The sequence below is a fragment of the Oryx dammah genome, unplaced genomic scaffold (genome assembly GCF_014754425.2).
Source record: "Oryx dammah isolate SB20612 unplaced genomic scaffold, SCBI_Odam_1.1 HiC_scaffold_17, whole genome shotgun sequence".
NCBI lineage: Eukaryota > Metazoa > Chordata > Mammalia > Artiodactyla > Bovidae > Oryx > Oryx dammah.
The window spans coordinates 74,123,187-74,139,758 of record NW_024070201.1 but is presented as its reverse complement, the minus strand read 5'-3'; the positions used below and the strand labels follow the sequence as shown (position 1 = coordinate 74,139,758).

The window sequence follows — 16,572 nt, the reverse complement described above, 5'->3', positions numbered from 1 at the left end:
GGTAAGATAAACTATTATTGCTCACGGTTGGTAATCCATACTGTGGAGATCTATATGATTTATTAAATTATGCTTGGGATGAACATATTACCATATTTTTGCTGACCATGTTTGTCTACTAAGAGAGTTCAAAAAAAGGCCATAGTTGTGACGATAACACTTGGTTGAGTTTAGAACCCAAGAGACTATTGGTTATTATGTATTATTAAGAAGCACGCCTGTGGTTTTAGGCCTTTGCAATAAAATAAAAGCAGTATGTGTATTATATTTCCTGCCTAAAATCAGACTGCACAACCCTGAACGTTCCCAGCTTTTCTCTGCCATGCTTATGGGAGCTAACTGGAGCTTGAATAGAGATTATTTGTTCCCCAGCCTGGATTCTCTCTGTGCCTCTGTTGGCTCAGGTGGGATAAATACTGTTGAGTCCATAAGGTAGTCGCTGAATTACAGTTAAGTAACAAAGTGTTATTATACTATGACTTGTTCTTCAACATTCTCAAGAGAAATTCCGGTTCTCTAAACGAGTTAGCCCGCACTCGACACAGAAAATGGCAGAAGCCGAGTCTACTCCGACTCCACGGCTTATGATCTGGGTTCGTTTATTTATGCCTTGGACAGGAGCCGGACCGGGAGTTGGAGCGAAGCTGCTTCTCGACGCTCGACTGCGGTTCCCTGAACGATTGCTTGGGCGCTCCTCCTTTGAGGTCTGGGGCGTTCGTCTATTCGGTGATCTCCTGCGCCGTCTTCTCGCTTGATGTCTCCCGAGCGGCAGCGGCGGCGGCGGCGGCGGCGCCGGGTCGAAGGCTGTCTCGTTCGCGAGGCCCCCGCGCTCAGGCTGCTTTCTCCCGCCGGTCGGCGGAGCGGACCCCTCGCTTCCTTCTTGCCTCTCGTTCTAGTGCGCGGCTCAGTCCACCCGTTGGGCTGCAAACCGAGCCCCCGCCCGCCTCGCAGGTAGGCCCAGGAGGAGCCTGGGAGGCCCCGGCCCGGCATCCTTCCGCTGCCGGGTTCGGAAGACCTTGGCGCCGGCGGGTGGGTGGGCGGGAGGGCCGGTCGGCCGCGGAGACTCGGGCAAAGGAGGAGCTACACGGCGGCGGCGTTCGGGGGCGCGGTCGGAGAGGCGGCGGGCAGCGGAGGGAGAAGCCGGAAGGAAGGAGGGATGCTGGGGTTGCCTCCTGGAGTGGCCCGGGAGGGAGGGTTCGTTGGGTCCGGGGAGGGTGTCTGTACCCCCGGTGTTTGGGGGAAGCCGCTTTCCAGGAACGGATAGAGCTTTGCGCGCTTTGGCCTCCCGCCCCCCAAAGGCTCCGGGTGTCACGACTCAGTTGTACTGGGGGACACTCTCTGAGTCCGGCCTTCGAAGGGACCCTTGCCTAGGTGGAGGCTTGAGGCCGCAGGGTCCTTCGGTTCCTCTGAGCCAGGTGTCACGTTCTCGCCTTTTTTGGGGTAGGGAAACTGAGGGTGATCTGGGACGTGACTTTCCCCGTATCCAGCACAGATCTTTAAATGCACCGTGAGTTCATTCTTTCGTTGTTTACCAGTTCACTGTGTGTCCCCCTCGCCCCCCCGCCCCATACTTAACCCGTCATTTTATCCACATAGTGATTTGTCGTTTGATCGTCTCTCTAGTCCCTCCTTCCGAGGAATATAGGTAGCTTCCGTCCCTGGAGACTTCAGAAGTAAAGGGACACGCAGTCTTGTGGCTGGTTTTGCTTTGAAAGTCTGTATCATTTTAGCGGGAGGAGTCATGACAATTTCTTTTTGTTTCTTAATAGAAAATTTTGTTTGCTGTCTCGTTTGCTTTCGCATTGATACTTTCTGTCTCCTTCCTCTCAGCCTGTTTCTCACTGGAAGTCTTTCAACTGTGGTGTTAAGTACCTAATGTCCTGAAGAGGATGGTCAAGATTTTGAAGTCAGATATTTGTCCTGAGAGACTGCTTTCTAGGAAAAATCCAAATAAAACCCAAGGAGTCGCTTTTGTGCCGGTGTTGTGTATTTCATTAGTGACTTAGTTACTGCATATACTAAAGTTTAAAAGGCTATGTGTAGAAATCATTCAAATATTGACATTTAAATCGAAAGTTTAAATATGGGAACTCCATTATCTTTTCCTTTTCTCTCCTAGCCCGGAAACTTTGGAGACTAAATGTTCTTCCTCGTTTTATTTTCATTGGATTTAGTGGCCTGATTCTAATTTGTGTAATTTCTTTGTTGAAAAAAATAATCAACCTAGAGGTCATTCTAGGTTGAATAAGTATTTCCATAGTACAAATTTAGAATCAGTAGGAGTTGGGTTTTCTTAAGGGAGAAGAGACTAAATTTGTAGTCCTTGGAGTGAGACTATACAAGTCTATGTACTTTAACAAATTTAGACTTCTCACATGAGTTTTGGAAGGATTATTGTTTTTTCTTTGTATTATCATTATCATCATCATTTTAGTGAGGTCAGCAGGATTTAAATGTAGGGCCCTTGATCTTGAATGATTTCCTAATTGCCAGATCCTGAGTGCTCCCTGGAAGAGATTAATGAAGAGTCACTAGACTGTCTTTATGGAAAATCTATATTGGGAAGTTAGGCTAATGTGTGTTCTCTGAAAAAGTTTCTATGACAGAAGAGAATTTAATATCAGAGAAAAGAATTTAGAGGGCTTCCCCAGTTCGATCCCTGATCCGGGAAGAACGTCTGGAGAAGTAAATGGCAAACCGCTCCCATACTCTTCCCTGGGAAATCCCATGGACTGAGGAGCCTGGCAGGCTACAGTCTATGGGGTTGCAAAAGAGACACAATTTACTGAACAATGACAACAAAGAATTTCGAGAAGGTAGGGACATATTCCCCTGGAGATTGATAGGTTCTGCATAGAATTTAGAGTTAGTGGCTCCTAATGAATGCTAAATAAGAAATGAAATTCGCTGTAAGTGTCAGGAAGAAATGTTAGGAGTATTTTGTTATGCTTCCGTGGAAAATAATTAGCAGAGGTTTAAGTTGAGTTGAAGAGGACCAGGAATTTGGTTGTGGTGGAAAGGGGTAGAGCTTCTTATCAGCTTCCCCCCTGCTTTGTGGTAGACGTTCACTCAACTTTTACCTTTCTGGGTTAAATCTTGTGTTCTGCTAATGTCAGGTCAAGCTCTCTTCTGGCCTTTCTTTTCAGAATTTACAAATTCCGAATGTGGCTGAATTATTCTGTCTTCTCTTTTCGTAAGAAAGTTCTTGGGGATTGCTAAAGATGTGAACTTCTTTGAATGTCTTTTAGAACTTATCCTGAAAGGAGTTATGTATACCACTTGAAAAAGACTAGTTATATATATATATCACTTGAAAGCAGTTGGTTATTTTTATTAACAGAATAATAGCTTAGTTTTATACTGTATAATTTTCAAAATATTTTCAAGTTGTGTTAGGTTACTTATGAAACGTTTATCCTTTTGATCACCCTCCTTTATGCTGCTTATTAATACTGAATCCAAAACAAACATTTATGGTCTTCAAGGACCTTCATGAATGTTGACAATTTACATTGGTGGTTTAATCTCACTCTTCCCATTTATCTAACTCTTAAAAGACTTGGAAGAAACAGTTTGTTGTTCGCACACTGTGTTCTCTTTTTTAAAGATACTTCTCAGCCCTGATCAAATTATTTTGGAATGGGATGCAAATCTTTTTGCCCAGTGGTTTGGTTTACCAAAAAAAAAAAAACTAAGGTTTTTTAAGTTCCTTTAATCATAGTCATGCTCATTTCTTTCTCCAATTGTTCCTCATAAACCCAGAGAGAACTTTCTGTTTCTTGTCATATTTTTTTGTTTGTACGGAAGTGCTGTGGTACCACCTCTGCTGCGGCTTGGGGATATAATTGATGTTTTATATTTTCAAACCCCTCCTCCCCCCAAGTTAATTAGATCAGGTTTTTTGGGTCCCTTTTTCTCAAAGCTAAAATTAGTTACTGATAGATAAAAATTTTGTGATCAGTTATTGTCAGTATATTTATGTGTCAGTAGTATGCGGCAGTGGAGAAGGAAATGGCTACCCACTCCAGTGTTCTTGCCTGGAGAATCCCAGGGATGGAGGAGCCTGATGGGCTGCCATCTATGGGGTCGCACAGAGTCGGACACGACTGAAGCGACTTAGCAGCAGCAGCAGCAGTATGCGGCAGTCTGCCAAAGCGATGTGGCTGGAAGAAAACAGATTAAAGAATCAGGTGGCCTGGGTTTAAGTCCTAGGTTTACCATGTTACTAGCTGAGAAATCTTGTATGGACTATTTAAGGAGGCCATAGGGAAGGTTACTTTCCTTTATTGAGCATTACTGTGTCGTGTTCTTTGCAAGTGTTAATCTCACTTAATGCTCAGAACAGTCCTTGAAGGTACATATTATTTTCCCCATGGGTACTCAGATCACAGAGAAGTAGATGATTTGTCCCAGATCACACAGCACATGTGTAGCAGAGGCAGGACTCAAATTCAAGGCTTTGAGCGCTTTTATGTGTCTGTATTGAAAGAATGGGAAACATAATGCTGCTATTGTAATAACCTCTGTTGATAAAAAGAAGATACACGAAGCTGCTTTGAAAAGATAAGGTGCTCTTCCAATGTTAACGTCTGTGCTGTCTTGCAGCAACAATGACTTGATGTCGTCTGGGTTCTTGGTCTGCTTGCTTCTTTGAAGGCAGCATTGTGCCTAACAGTCATGGAAAATAGAAGCAACAAACATTAAGTGCCCTGGAGAAGCTTACTAATGTGTTTGTGTCAAGGAGCATGTCCTTGGAAGTGCGAGGGAGAGAAGTTTTAGGTGTTGCCTGTGACTGCCTCTATTCCAGTTAGTCCTGGCTTGTTTGTGGATGAGTGTAGTCTTTTCTGGCTTGTTCTCTGTCTCTTCCTTTGCTCTTAGGGTTGATAATCTTCACTTCTTCACCTAAACTTTCTCCTTTCTTCACTGAGCGTTGTTGTGGTACTGTGTTTTTGTCCTGAGGTATGAAATACTCCAGTCAGACCTTTTGGAACTCTTTCTTGATTGCAACTGTATGTTTCAAGCCTTACCTTTTCAGACTTTTATTCATCTAACAAATAATTACGGAAAGCTCATTAGATGCTGGGGTACAAAAGTAAGTAAGACATGAGTGTTCCTGACCTGATGGAATTAATTCAAGTGGGGAGCAGAATTGACCAGGTATCTGATAAAGATTGAAATTTAGGCTGTGCTGTAAAGGAAACAGACAAGGGCTGAGGGGGAGAGAGAGATGAAGGCATGAGGAATGCACTGGGCATTTGTGGGAGTTGACACTAAGTCCCCTAAAAAGTTGCAGTCACAACATACCATGATTCAGTGAATTAAAGTTCTCCTGTTGCCATTACAATGGAAGTCTTCGTAGATTGCTGTATGTAATGTTTGTCTTTTACTTAACGTATGATGACACTGGATTTGGCTTAGTCAAGGATAACCGTGACTTAATGAATATCCAGCATGCTTGACTACTGAATTTAATTTTTACTTTTTATAGTTTCCATTTATTAGTTTTTTTCCCCGAGAAAGCTATTCTTTGAAAGTTGAGTTCAGTGGATTTGAAAACTGCGTACGGGCCTTCATATGTTCATAGCAGGGAATAAACTGAAGTATTTAGCTTTATGTAAAGGGAGAGACTTGGGCTTTCTCTTATAACTCAGCAGTGAAGAATCTGTCTGTAATACAGGAGCAACAGGAGGCTCAGGTTCTATCCCTGCCTGGGTCAGGAAGATCCTCTGGAGGAGGGTATGGCAACCCACTCCAGTATTCTTACCTGGAGAATCCCACGGACAGAGGAGCCTGGTGGGCTACAATCCATGGGGTCACATATGAATTGGACACAACTGAAGCGACTTGGCACACTCGCAAAGGGAGAGACTTAGGAGAATTGTGAAATTAGGAGAGGGAAAATGTAGGCTGCTGTTGAGTGTGTATATATTACTTTTCTTTTTTTTTTATTTTTATTTTTTATTTTTTTATATTACTTTTCCTTCAAAAAATTAAAAGCATTTTGCAAACATTTTTTTTAGCTACTCACTGGAATCATATTTATGTCTGCAGAATTAACTCAGGCAAATTTCACATTTCATGATTTCATTGTTTGTTTATTTCTACTTCCCAGGATAGAACGTATATTCTCCCATGAACCAAAATTACGTTGCTGTAGGTATATATGCCATTGATATAATGAAACATCTGAAATTTTGCCGAGTTGGAGAGGATTCACATGTGTCCTTGATTTGGGGAGAAAATCGGAGTTTTCAGTCTAGCTGACCCATGGAAACAAGGCGGAAAAATGTGTCTCGCCAAACTCTTGGAATAATAGCATTGTGGTCCTGACTGAAGGCAGGCAGTCCGAGTCCAAATCACAGCGCCAGTACTTACTAGCTCTGTGACTTGCGCAAGTTACTTAACCTCTCTGTGCGTCTCCTCATCTGTAGAACATCATACGGTGGTTGTGAGAATTAACTGCGTTGACATATGTGAAGCATTTAGAATAGCACATTTCACTGTATACTCCAGCTGTCAAATTGTTTTCAATATCATTACAGCAAGCTAAAGATTATATGTTTCTCAAAAGCAGAACAGATAATAGTGATGCGGAGATTGAAGTTTAGGGTCTTTTGAGAAAGCTTGAATAAGAATTAGGAATAAGGGACAAAGCACATAAATTGTCTCTCCTTCCCCTCAGCGTCCTTCTGAATAACTTAAAGTAAGAGGATGAGCCTTTGTTGAAAGGAGGAAACCACCAAAGCAACAGTGTTTGAAAGGATTCCAGATACAAGATAGATGGCAAAACTTGGAGGATTTTGTAATATATGTAGCAAAGCAGTCCAGAGCTATTTTAGGAACAGAAAAACACTTCTTTGCAAAACAGGTAGAAAATATCAGTATCTAATATTTCTACTAATACTAGTATCTAGTAAAGTTAGATGAATTTTACCATGTATTTTGGACTGTGGTTGGTGCTTGAAGGATCTTGAAGAAAATGATTAAAGTTGTGGAAGAGGGTGATGCTTTAGGGAAAAGTCAAAGCTACCAAGTCTCCTTGGGTAAATTTCTGGAAAAGTGAACTGTGTTTTTGCTTAGCTATGAAGACTGAGCGTCCAGTCAAGTTAGTTTTTTTTAAATTACTCTTATCCCTTTATGCCATTACAAACTTTGGGTTTCTTCAGTCTTTGCGTTAACTGTTTATGTCTTTATCTCCAAATCTCTATAAGATTCCTGCTGTATCATTTACAAAAGCCTGTTAAGATGATAGTGAAGTCTTCTCCTGGTCATTCATGCAGGGAGTGTCTCCCAAATGCCTCTGTGGTGGTGGTCAGAGCCCGCGCTCACTGAAGCGCTTCGCAGCAGGTGCTGTACTCAATGTGCTGCATCACTGACTCTCTTCGTTCTTAGGACAGCTTGATGGCGCAGGGGCTTTGGTTCTCTCCATTTACAGATATGGACATGGTGGCACAGAGAGCTTAGGCAGTTTGCTCAAGGTCATGGAGCTCGAAAGTAAGTGGCAGAACCAGGATTTGAATCCAAGTAGCCTGGCTCCCCTGCTCCTGATCCCTAAATTATTCTGATTCTAAACTACTTTAAACAATTCCAAAGTCTCTAAATTACTGCTACTATACCAGGACTACAGTGAGGGAAAAAAAAAACCGTATTGTTTATGCCCTTATGGAGAGCGTGATCCAGAGGGAGAGAGAGACAGCAAACAAAAAATACGCAAATATATAATTATATAGTGTGCAGAGTTTTATGATGGAAAAGTAAAAAGGATTATGGTGGGGTGCATGAATAGTATTGGAGCTTTGGGGGAGATTTTTCTGAAGAAGTGAGGTTTAGGCAGACATGAGAAGGATGGAAGGGAATAGCGTGGGTGAAAGCCTTGGGGAGGGAAAGACCTTGGCACATTGGAGAGCCCGAAAGACGCCTGGTGTGGTTTGAATGCGGTGAGCAGGAGGGAGAATGGGGGCACAGGGAGAAGAGAGAGACTTAGGCAGGACTGTGTCATGGATGCTGTATTTCCCCCTCAGTGTAATTGGAAGCCTTTGAAGGTTTTAAGAATGAGTGTTGTGACCTAATACATGATTTTTAAAAATTTATTCTGGCTACATTGTGGAAATTTTTGGAAATCTTTGAGGGAAAAAGTTGGAAACTGTGGAAAATCTGGAAGAGGAGGAAGTTGGGGTCCAGGGGCTTCCCAAGGAAATGGCACCCCACTCCAGTGTTCTTGCCAGGAGAATCCCAGGGATAGGGGAGCCTGGTGGGCTGCCGTCTATGGGGTCGCACAGAGTCGGACACGACTGAAGCGACTTAGCAGCAGCAGCAGCGGGGGCTTCCCATGTGGCACTAGTGGTAAAGAATTAGTGGTAGTTCTTCCCAGTGGCAAAGAACCCAGCTGCCAATGCAGGACACACCCGAGACACCGGTTGGCTCTCTAGGTTGGGAAGATCTAACCTGGAGGAGGGCATGACAGTCCACTCCAGTATTCTAGTCTGGAGAATCTCATGGACAGAGGAGCCTGGCGGGGTACAGTCCATGGGGTTGCAAAGAGTTGGAAGCGACTGAAGCAGCTTAGCACGTGCGCACACGTAGTGGTCCAGGCAAAAGATGGTGATAGTGTGGATTAGGCTGTAGGCATAGGAGATGGAGGAAGGTAGATACAGTAGACATTTTAGAATGAGAACAGGAAGACTTAATGATGGATTGGATATGTGGGAAGAGAGAGGTATCAGGTGTGATTCCCAGATTTCTGGTGTGAGTATCTAGGTAGATTAAATTGCTAGTTCTGAGATGGAAGCAGAGGAGGAGGAAGAGATTCCAACTATTAGGAAAATTGAGGGAAGGCCTCAATTTCAGTCGTGCTCAGTGTGGGTTATCTGTGAAATAATACAAATGGAGACATCAAGTAAGCTGTTACTGAGCTAATGCTCAGAAGTGGTGCTGGAAATAAATCTGGATGCCCGTGGTATATAGGCAGTATTTACAGCCAAGGAAAATGGATGCATTTACCCAGACGAAAGGTGTCCAAGACTAGGATTAGAAAATCTCTCAGCACCAAGCTCCTAGGAATTTCGGAGAAAATCTCAGAAACTGAGAGAGGAGCGTGTTTCAAAGAGGAAGTGACCCCCTGTATTTTGTTTGATTTAGCAAAACAGAGATCACTGATGATCATAGCAAGAACAGCGTTGAAGAAGTGAAAAGGGAGGAAGTGGAGATGGTCGGTGTACTTGGATGATTAGCATGTCTGTCTTCCCATAAGAAGTAAGGCTTTGGGACTTCCCTGGTGGTTGGACTCCGGGCTCCCGATGCCAAGGGCCTGGGTTTGATCCCTGGTGAGGGAACTAGATCCCTCATGCCACATCTAAGGCGTGATGCAGTCAAATAAATGAATAAATTTTTTTTTAAAGTAAGACTTTAACAAAAAGAAGTACCATTAGAACGTCCAGGAGCATAGGAACCATCCCATTTCATTTTGGTGTCCTTGGCTGCTTTAACCTTGGTGTCTTGCAAAAAAAGTTGTATTAAAGCAGAAAGGGGAGAGGGAATGAGGAGATTTGCAATGATGAGATAACGATTCTCATGGTCTTTATATGTGGCCTCAGAGTTTAAGGCTTAGGTACTTTTCAGCTCTGCTATCGTTAGCCTTTCTGTCTTACTCCCTACCTAGTGGGTCTTTTGTACTTCAGTGTTATTGGTTTTTTAAAGCTCATTCCGTAGCTAATTAGCTGCTATGCTTGGTTATTTATTTTATTTCTCTTTATTCGTTCACCTGTTTATTGACTCTTCTTTCTATGTAGGATGCTGTGTAATTATGACTATAGACTTTATTTCAGTTTCTGCTTTGTTTGCCTTTTACACACTCTGTACTCAAAGTCTAATTGGGTATATTGAGGTAATATTAAACATTTTGGCTACTATTCTACCTAGAATTTTGTATGATGACTTTCCTGGGAAAGGCTAAGGATTTTATGGTAATTGTGCCCGTTAGTTCTCCTAGCAGTTTTTTTTTTTTTCTTTTAAAATAATTTATCGAGGTAAAATTCACATAACACAAAATTAACCATTTTAAAGTGAACAGTTCAGTGGCATTTGCATAATATTTTGCAACCGCTACCTCTGTTTAGTTTCAAAACATTTCCATCATTCCAAAGTAAATCCTCTTCCCAATTGAGCAGTTTTTAAAATTTTTTTCTCCCCCTGAAATCCAGCAGTCTGCAATCTGTACACACACACACCCACACACACACACACCCACACACACCCACCCATAATTTGTTGATCCATTCATCTGTTAACGGACATTTGGACTGGTTCCACCTTTGGATATTATGAATAGGGCTACTGTAAACATAAATGTGTGTGTACTTTTCTCAGTTGTTTTGGGTATGTACCTGGGAGTGGAATTGCAGAGCCCTATGCTGATGTAATTGTTAATGATTCTTTCTGAAATGTAGGGATCAAAGCCAATACCTGTGGTTTCTATAGAGAGTATGTGATTTGTGAGTTGTTGGCTTAGATTGGGATTGAGACTCTCTTTCTTGAATGTTTAACTTTTTCAGGAACTGAGTTCTCCGTTACTGGTTTTATTCTTTGCATTTTACTGATGGCATAATTGAGGTACAGCATCTGCATGGTTTTAACTTCCTATCATCTTCAGAGCAAGTCAGTGATGGAACTGGTAGTTTAAGGCTCTTAATTATGTTCTTTGTCTAGGTGACCCATTTAAAGCCATGTTGCATTTACATGAAGTTGTTTGAAATAGGCTTCCTATATTTTATAATCTCTTGAAGGGATGTTGTTCAGGTGGTGTTAAGCAGATGTTCTCTTTCCATAGTGGACAAGACAAGAGGAGATGTGTTTTAATTGCAACAGAAAGGATATAGATTACAAATTAGAAAGAACTTCCTGACTACAAGATACTTTAATGTTAACCAAGGAGGGTTGTGAAATATCTTTCCCAAAGACTTTGTAAAGATCTTTCTAGGATGATGTCGGTGTGGGCTTGTTAAGAAATGAGGGCAATGACAAAGATGACTTGCTGAGGTCCCTGTTAACCCCAGGAAATAGAAGTATGATGGTTAATTAGGCAGTGTTGCTGGCATGATTTGAGAATTGTTGGGCTTAGATTGGGACTGAGAACCTTTTTCCTGTGAAAATGGACTTAGTCTCCTGTTACACATACAGAAAAGGGAGCACATTTTCAGTAGCAGACTAAGATAATAGATTCTTTTTTAAAATGTATTTTTAATTGGAGGATAATTGCTTTACAATGTTGTGTTGGTTTCTGACCGTCAGCAGCGTGAACCAGCCATGAGTATCCCCATATATCACCTCCCTCTAGAGCCGCCCTCCCACCCCCAACATCCCGCCTCACTGGGTGAGATAGAGCACTGGGGCTGAGCTCTCTGTGTTGTGTAGCAACTTCCCACTAGCTGTCTGTTTGACACATTGTGACTTTTACACACCGTAACATATGTAATTCAGTGCAACTCTTTCATTTCATCCCACCCTCCCCCACTCCCCCTCATGTCCACAAGTCCCTTCTCTATGCCTGTGTCTCTCCTCCTGCCCTGTACATAGGTTCATTGATAAGGCAATAGATTCTTAGTGGCGAGTTTAGGAAGGGACAGGTTAATGTTGCCTGGGTGAAGGTGCCCATGAGATCGGCCCATTTTTGGTTTGTGGTGCTTGGAGGAATAGGAGCCAGAAGATGGGCAAAATGAACATTAGATTCTGTTGTAGAACATAAGCATAAAATTACTCATTAAATGCAGTATTAAGTTGCCAATTTATATGCTCAGCTCAGGAAGTGCCAAATTTAAGGTGCTTAGAACAACACTAACTCATTTGTGTGACACTTTGGGTCTGCGTTATGGTGCCTTGTAGGGTATCTCAGGTCTGCTAGGACAGTTGTGCTCTGAGATCCATGGGTCATTGACTGGAAACTTGGCTGGGAAGGAGTATTACCGTTGGTCTCTTTAATGAAAGGTTTGCTAGGTTATTTATTTTAGTTGAGCTATGGGAGCATTTACTTGTTTATGTCTCTGCTACTGAAAATACCATCAAATTGAGCTTTCTTGAATTGGCAACAACTATTACCTCTGCAGGATAAAAGAGAGGGGAGCCAACTTTTGAATACTTACCGTATTCTGGGAAGTTTATATTTGTTCCTTCACTTAGTAGTCATAAGAAACCTATAAGGTGGATGGCAACATCTCTGTTGTAAAGGATAAGAAAAAGTGATGCCTCATGAGGGATCTCAGGGCTCTTAAGAAAATCATGTGGTGCGGCTCCATTGGTTCTCATACGGATTTGTGTGTGTGTGTGTGCTCAGTCATGTCTGACTCTTACGGACCCCACAGACTGAAGCCTGCCAGGCTCCTCTGTCCATGGAATTTCTGAGATAAGAATACTGGAGCAGGTTGGCACATATATATGGTATTTTTATATTTTATGTTTTATATTTGGTTTGATCTGTTTTATATTTTAGTGTTTTCACATAAGATATCATTTGGACAAAGGATTTTGCTTCTTAAAAAAGGAAGAAAACATGGAAGACCACCAAGGAATCGTGAAAGAAAATTGGTTAAGACAACCTGAAGATTGAAAAGATGGCTAAATTACACAATTGCCATTCAAGAAATAATGTCGCCGTTTGAGGCTACTTGATGTCACAGCCACATGTACAGACAGGACAGATATTCTATTCCTAGGGAGCATGGAGTGGGAGAAGAGCATGGACTCTAGAGTTTAAATTCTAGTCTGGCCCCTGGGCAGCTGTGGGGTTCTTCTTCTTTAAACCTGGTGTGCACCAATATAACGATATAACACCTTTTTTGAGAGTGTTTGTAAGGATAAGGAATAGCATGTAAATACTCTTGAGTGCCTGGCTCATAGTATCAATAGATATCCCCTCAGTACTAGCTATTGCTAAGATACTGATGACATATGTGGGTGATGGCAATTTTTTAGTGTATTAACATCTCCCTCCCAAATGCCTGAAGAGCTTCTTCATATCAAGGGTAGGTGGGGTAGAAGTAAAGGTTCTCCTTTACCTCTGTGTATATATATCTCAGGGGTGCCTAGCATTCCTGTTTGTGATAAAGTTCATCTTTAAACTGCACACGATTCATGAATGCATCTATCGTTGATGAAAAGAAAAACTTGAACATCACTAAGTTTGTTTTCATTGGCCATAAAGAAGAAAGAGTAGAAAGGAATGCCATACAGTGAGTTGAGAGACCTGGGCTTTTTGTCTGAGAGCTGCCCTTGTGAGTCTTATAAAAATGGGCAAGTGGGTTTATACCTTTTTAAGACTCTGTATTCAAAGTGATGTCTAAGTCATATTTAACTCTGTACATCCATGATTTGATTAAAAACATTCATTTCTTTCCATTGCCAAAATTTCAAAGCATTACAGCATTAAGGAGCTTCCTGCTGATTTGAGCTGGCAAGCTTCCGTTCATACTGAGCATGTCTGGGGCAGTGTTTTGTATAGAAGGCCACTGCTCACCTTTTGCCAAGGATCACAGAGAGAAACATGTGACTGGTAGAATATCCAAATGGAACTGAAACTAAGAACAATTGTAAGGAAGCTAATGTGAGAGAGTGTCTCTTGCTTTGGGGCTGATGGTTGGATTTTTCAAACCCACAGCACTTTGTATAACACTTGGCATGTTTCAATATGGCAGTTCCAGTTCCAGGATACTGCCGCTGCCTTCAGAGAACTCTGATGTTGGAGACCTTTTCTGTGTTGTACTTGTTGGTTTTTTATCTCTCTGTCACTGTCACCTATAATACGTCCTGGCACATATATAGTGCCCCCAGACATGCTAAATGGAAAAGCATCTGATAAAGTGGGGAAAGCACTTGTAGCTTTGAATGCCATCTTCACCACGTACTGGTTGTTTGATCACAGGCGAGTAATTTCACATCAAGCCAGCTTTTGGTCTGTAAAATGGCAAAGCGGTAGCAAGGGGCTCTGGAGATGGAGTACGCAAAACATGAAGCCCTTAATAGTGGTAGTCTGCACTGTTATTAACAAGATATTTTGCACTTCTGCTTGAAGGGGGAATATATTTTCAGGGAAGCTTGTTTGCTGTGGCTTCAGTATGTGGGAGAATTATCCTCTCTTGCAAGTTTTTGCTCAAAAGAAATCATTTAGCATTTCTTCCTCTGTGGGCCCATAAGGATGGTTACTTGGAGGAGGCAGAGAAGGGGGTAGGATCCTGGAAGAGCTGCTGCAGACCTTGCATTTCTGCAGATCTCTTTAGAATGCCACTTCTATACTGTGCTCTCGCTGAAGGCACCTGACTCAGCGACAGCAGGCGAGCGTTAGAAACATTTGCCCCAATCAGAAAATATTCTATACCTGCCATCCTGCTTGGCACTTAAAGACTTTTTTTCCCCCAGCTCTCTATGATATAGTGATTAAAAAAAGAAGTTGGCCATGTGGCATGTAGGATCTTATTTCCTCAATCAGGGATTGAACCCATACCCCCTACATTGGAAACACAGAGTCCCAGCCACTGGCCTGCCAGGGGAGTCCCTGTGTAACAGGTAAAGAAGGTAGGCTTTAGGTTAACGTATAGTATATATGATCCCATTTTGATACAGAAAACAAAATCTGTTGACCACAGACTGTTGTTTTGCTTGTTGCAAGAGGCGTGTGTTACCTTTTGTTTTGTTTTGTTTTGTTTTCCTTTTTTTCTGATTAGCCTTTGTTTACAGATAATTTTAGGTTTCAGGCAGTCTTAAGAAACGATAGTGAGGTAGATCCCGTGTGCCCTGTACCCATTTTCCCCCAATGGCAATGGTAGCATCTTCGAAAACCATAGTACACTAATAGCCAGGGTGCTGCCAGTGATACAGTCAAGATGCCAAACGTTTCCATCCCACAGGGTCTCAATGCCCTTTTGTGGTCACTCCCACCTCCACGTCACCATGAGGTGACCGTGCAGTCGAGAAGGTTGCAGTAAAGTTTTTGTGCAGAGAATCTGGAAAACATATCCTCTGGGGAAGGTGGCCAGTATCTCCCTCCCCCAGCCCTGTAATCCCACAAGTCTGTCTTCCTTTGCCGTTTCAAGAATGTCATGTAAATAGAATCATATAATATGTAACCTTTTTTTTTTTTTAATTAAATTTTTTTTGCTGGGGGGCCGCTCCATGGCTTGTGGGATCTTATTTTCTAGGCAGGAATTGAACCTGGCCCAGGCAGTGAAAAGTACTGGGCGCTAACCATTGGACAGCCAGGGAATTTTCAGAATGTAGCCTTTGGGATCGTTGTGTTTTTTTTTTTCCGGTGCAGTGTAGTATCAGTAGTTTCTTTCTTTTTAATTGCTGGGTAGTATTCCCAGGTTTGGATATGCCTTAGTTTCGTTTAGTGACTTGCCCACTGAAGAACTTCTGAGTTTTTCCCCAGTTCTTGACTATTACAGATAAAGCTGCTATAAACATTTGTGTACAATTTTTTTGTGCGAATGTATGTTCTCTGGATAAATGCCCAAGTGCAATTGCTGGGTCATATGGTATGTATTGCTTTAATAAATTTTTTTTAAAAGAAAGAAAATTAGAGGTAAAACAACTAGTTAAATTATTCCTGAACTCTACATTTTCTTTTTTTAATCCTGGCTGCACCAGATCTTAATTGCAGCACACGGGATCTTCAGTCTTCCTTGCGGGGTGTGAGATCTTTAGTTGTGGTGTGCAAACTCTTCAGTTGCAGCATGTGGGGTCTAGTTCCCTGACGAGGGATCAAACCCTGGCCCCTGGCACTGGGAGCGTGGAGCCTCAGCCACTGGACCACCAGGGTAGTCCCTCAAACCCTGCATTCTTGGTGCACATAATTTACCAACATCAATTTCTGGTGTTTTGCTCTAGCATCAAGGCAGTAATAATCATAACGCTGTAGTTTTCCTTGTCTCTTTCAACGGATGATCTGTGTATATATTACAAATAATAATTAACACAGCCTACCAGGGGGCAAGTAATGGTTAGCACAGGTGAGGTTCGCTTCTTTATAGATAGGGAGGTTAAGTTGTGGATCTTGTGGAATTACGGTTACAGCCCTGTGTTCTGACTTGGAGTTATTCAGATTTATTCCTTCTCTCTCTATCTCCTGAATTACCTCTCTGTCACATAGGTGTGAAGACATGAAAAGGGTGTTGTTTTTTTTTCTGTAGCTGAGGTTTATTGCTTGTTCTATAGAAGCAGTATAGTAGAGTGGTTAGAGCGTCTACTTTGGCATCTGATTGAATTTGAACCTCCCCTCCACATGGGCAGATCATTTAACCTTTCTAAGCCTCAGTTTTGTGATTTGTAAATGGGGATAATGATAGTATACTATCTTCCTAGTGTCGCTGTGAGAAGTAAGTGAGAGAATGTGCAGAAAAATGCTTCGCTAGTGCTGCCAGGTATGCTGCAAACATTCAGTGAGTGCTCCATAAAAGTATTGTTTTAAATATGTGTTGTATTCTACCACTCATCTTTATCAGTCAGTGGATGATAAATATTGCTGGATAAATATTGGGATCTTACTGCCATATGCGTAAAGGCTTTAAGTTTGCTGTAAGTTTTGAGGTA

The 16,572-nt window shown here is 42.1% G+C and overlaps 1 protein-coding gene across 8 annotated transcripts in view; it reads left to right on the top strand.

Annotated features, from left to right (window-relative positions):
* The first annotated feature begins 707 nt into the window (after positions 1-707).
* The window catches only part of AMBRA1 (autophagy and beclin 1 regulator 1), a 164,204-nt gene continuing 148,339 nt past the window's right edge, over positions 708-16,572 (top strand). For 7 of the 8 annotated variants that reach the window (XR_005724250.1, XM_040259125.1, XM_040259124.1 and 4 more), the window contains exon 1: positions 708-951. The gene's annotated coding sequence lies outside the window, so the exon portion shown is untranslated. Of the gene's footprint in view, positions 952-1,127; positions 1,508-16,572 lie in introns of those variants that run through there. The other variant, XM_040259120.1, reaches the window with a different exon arrangement.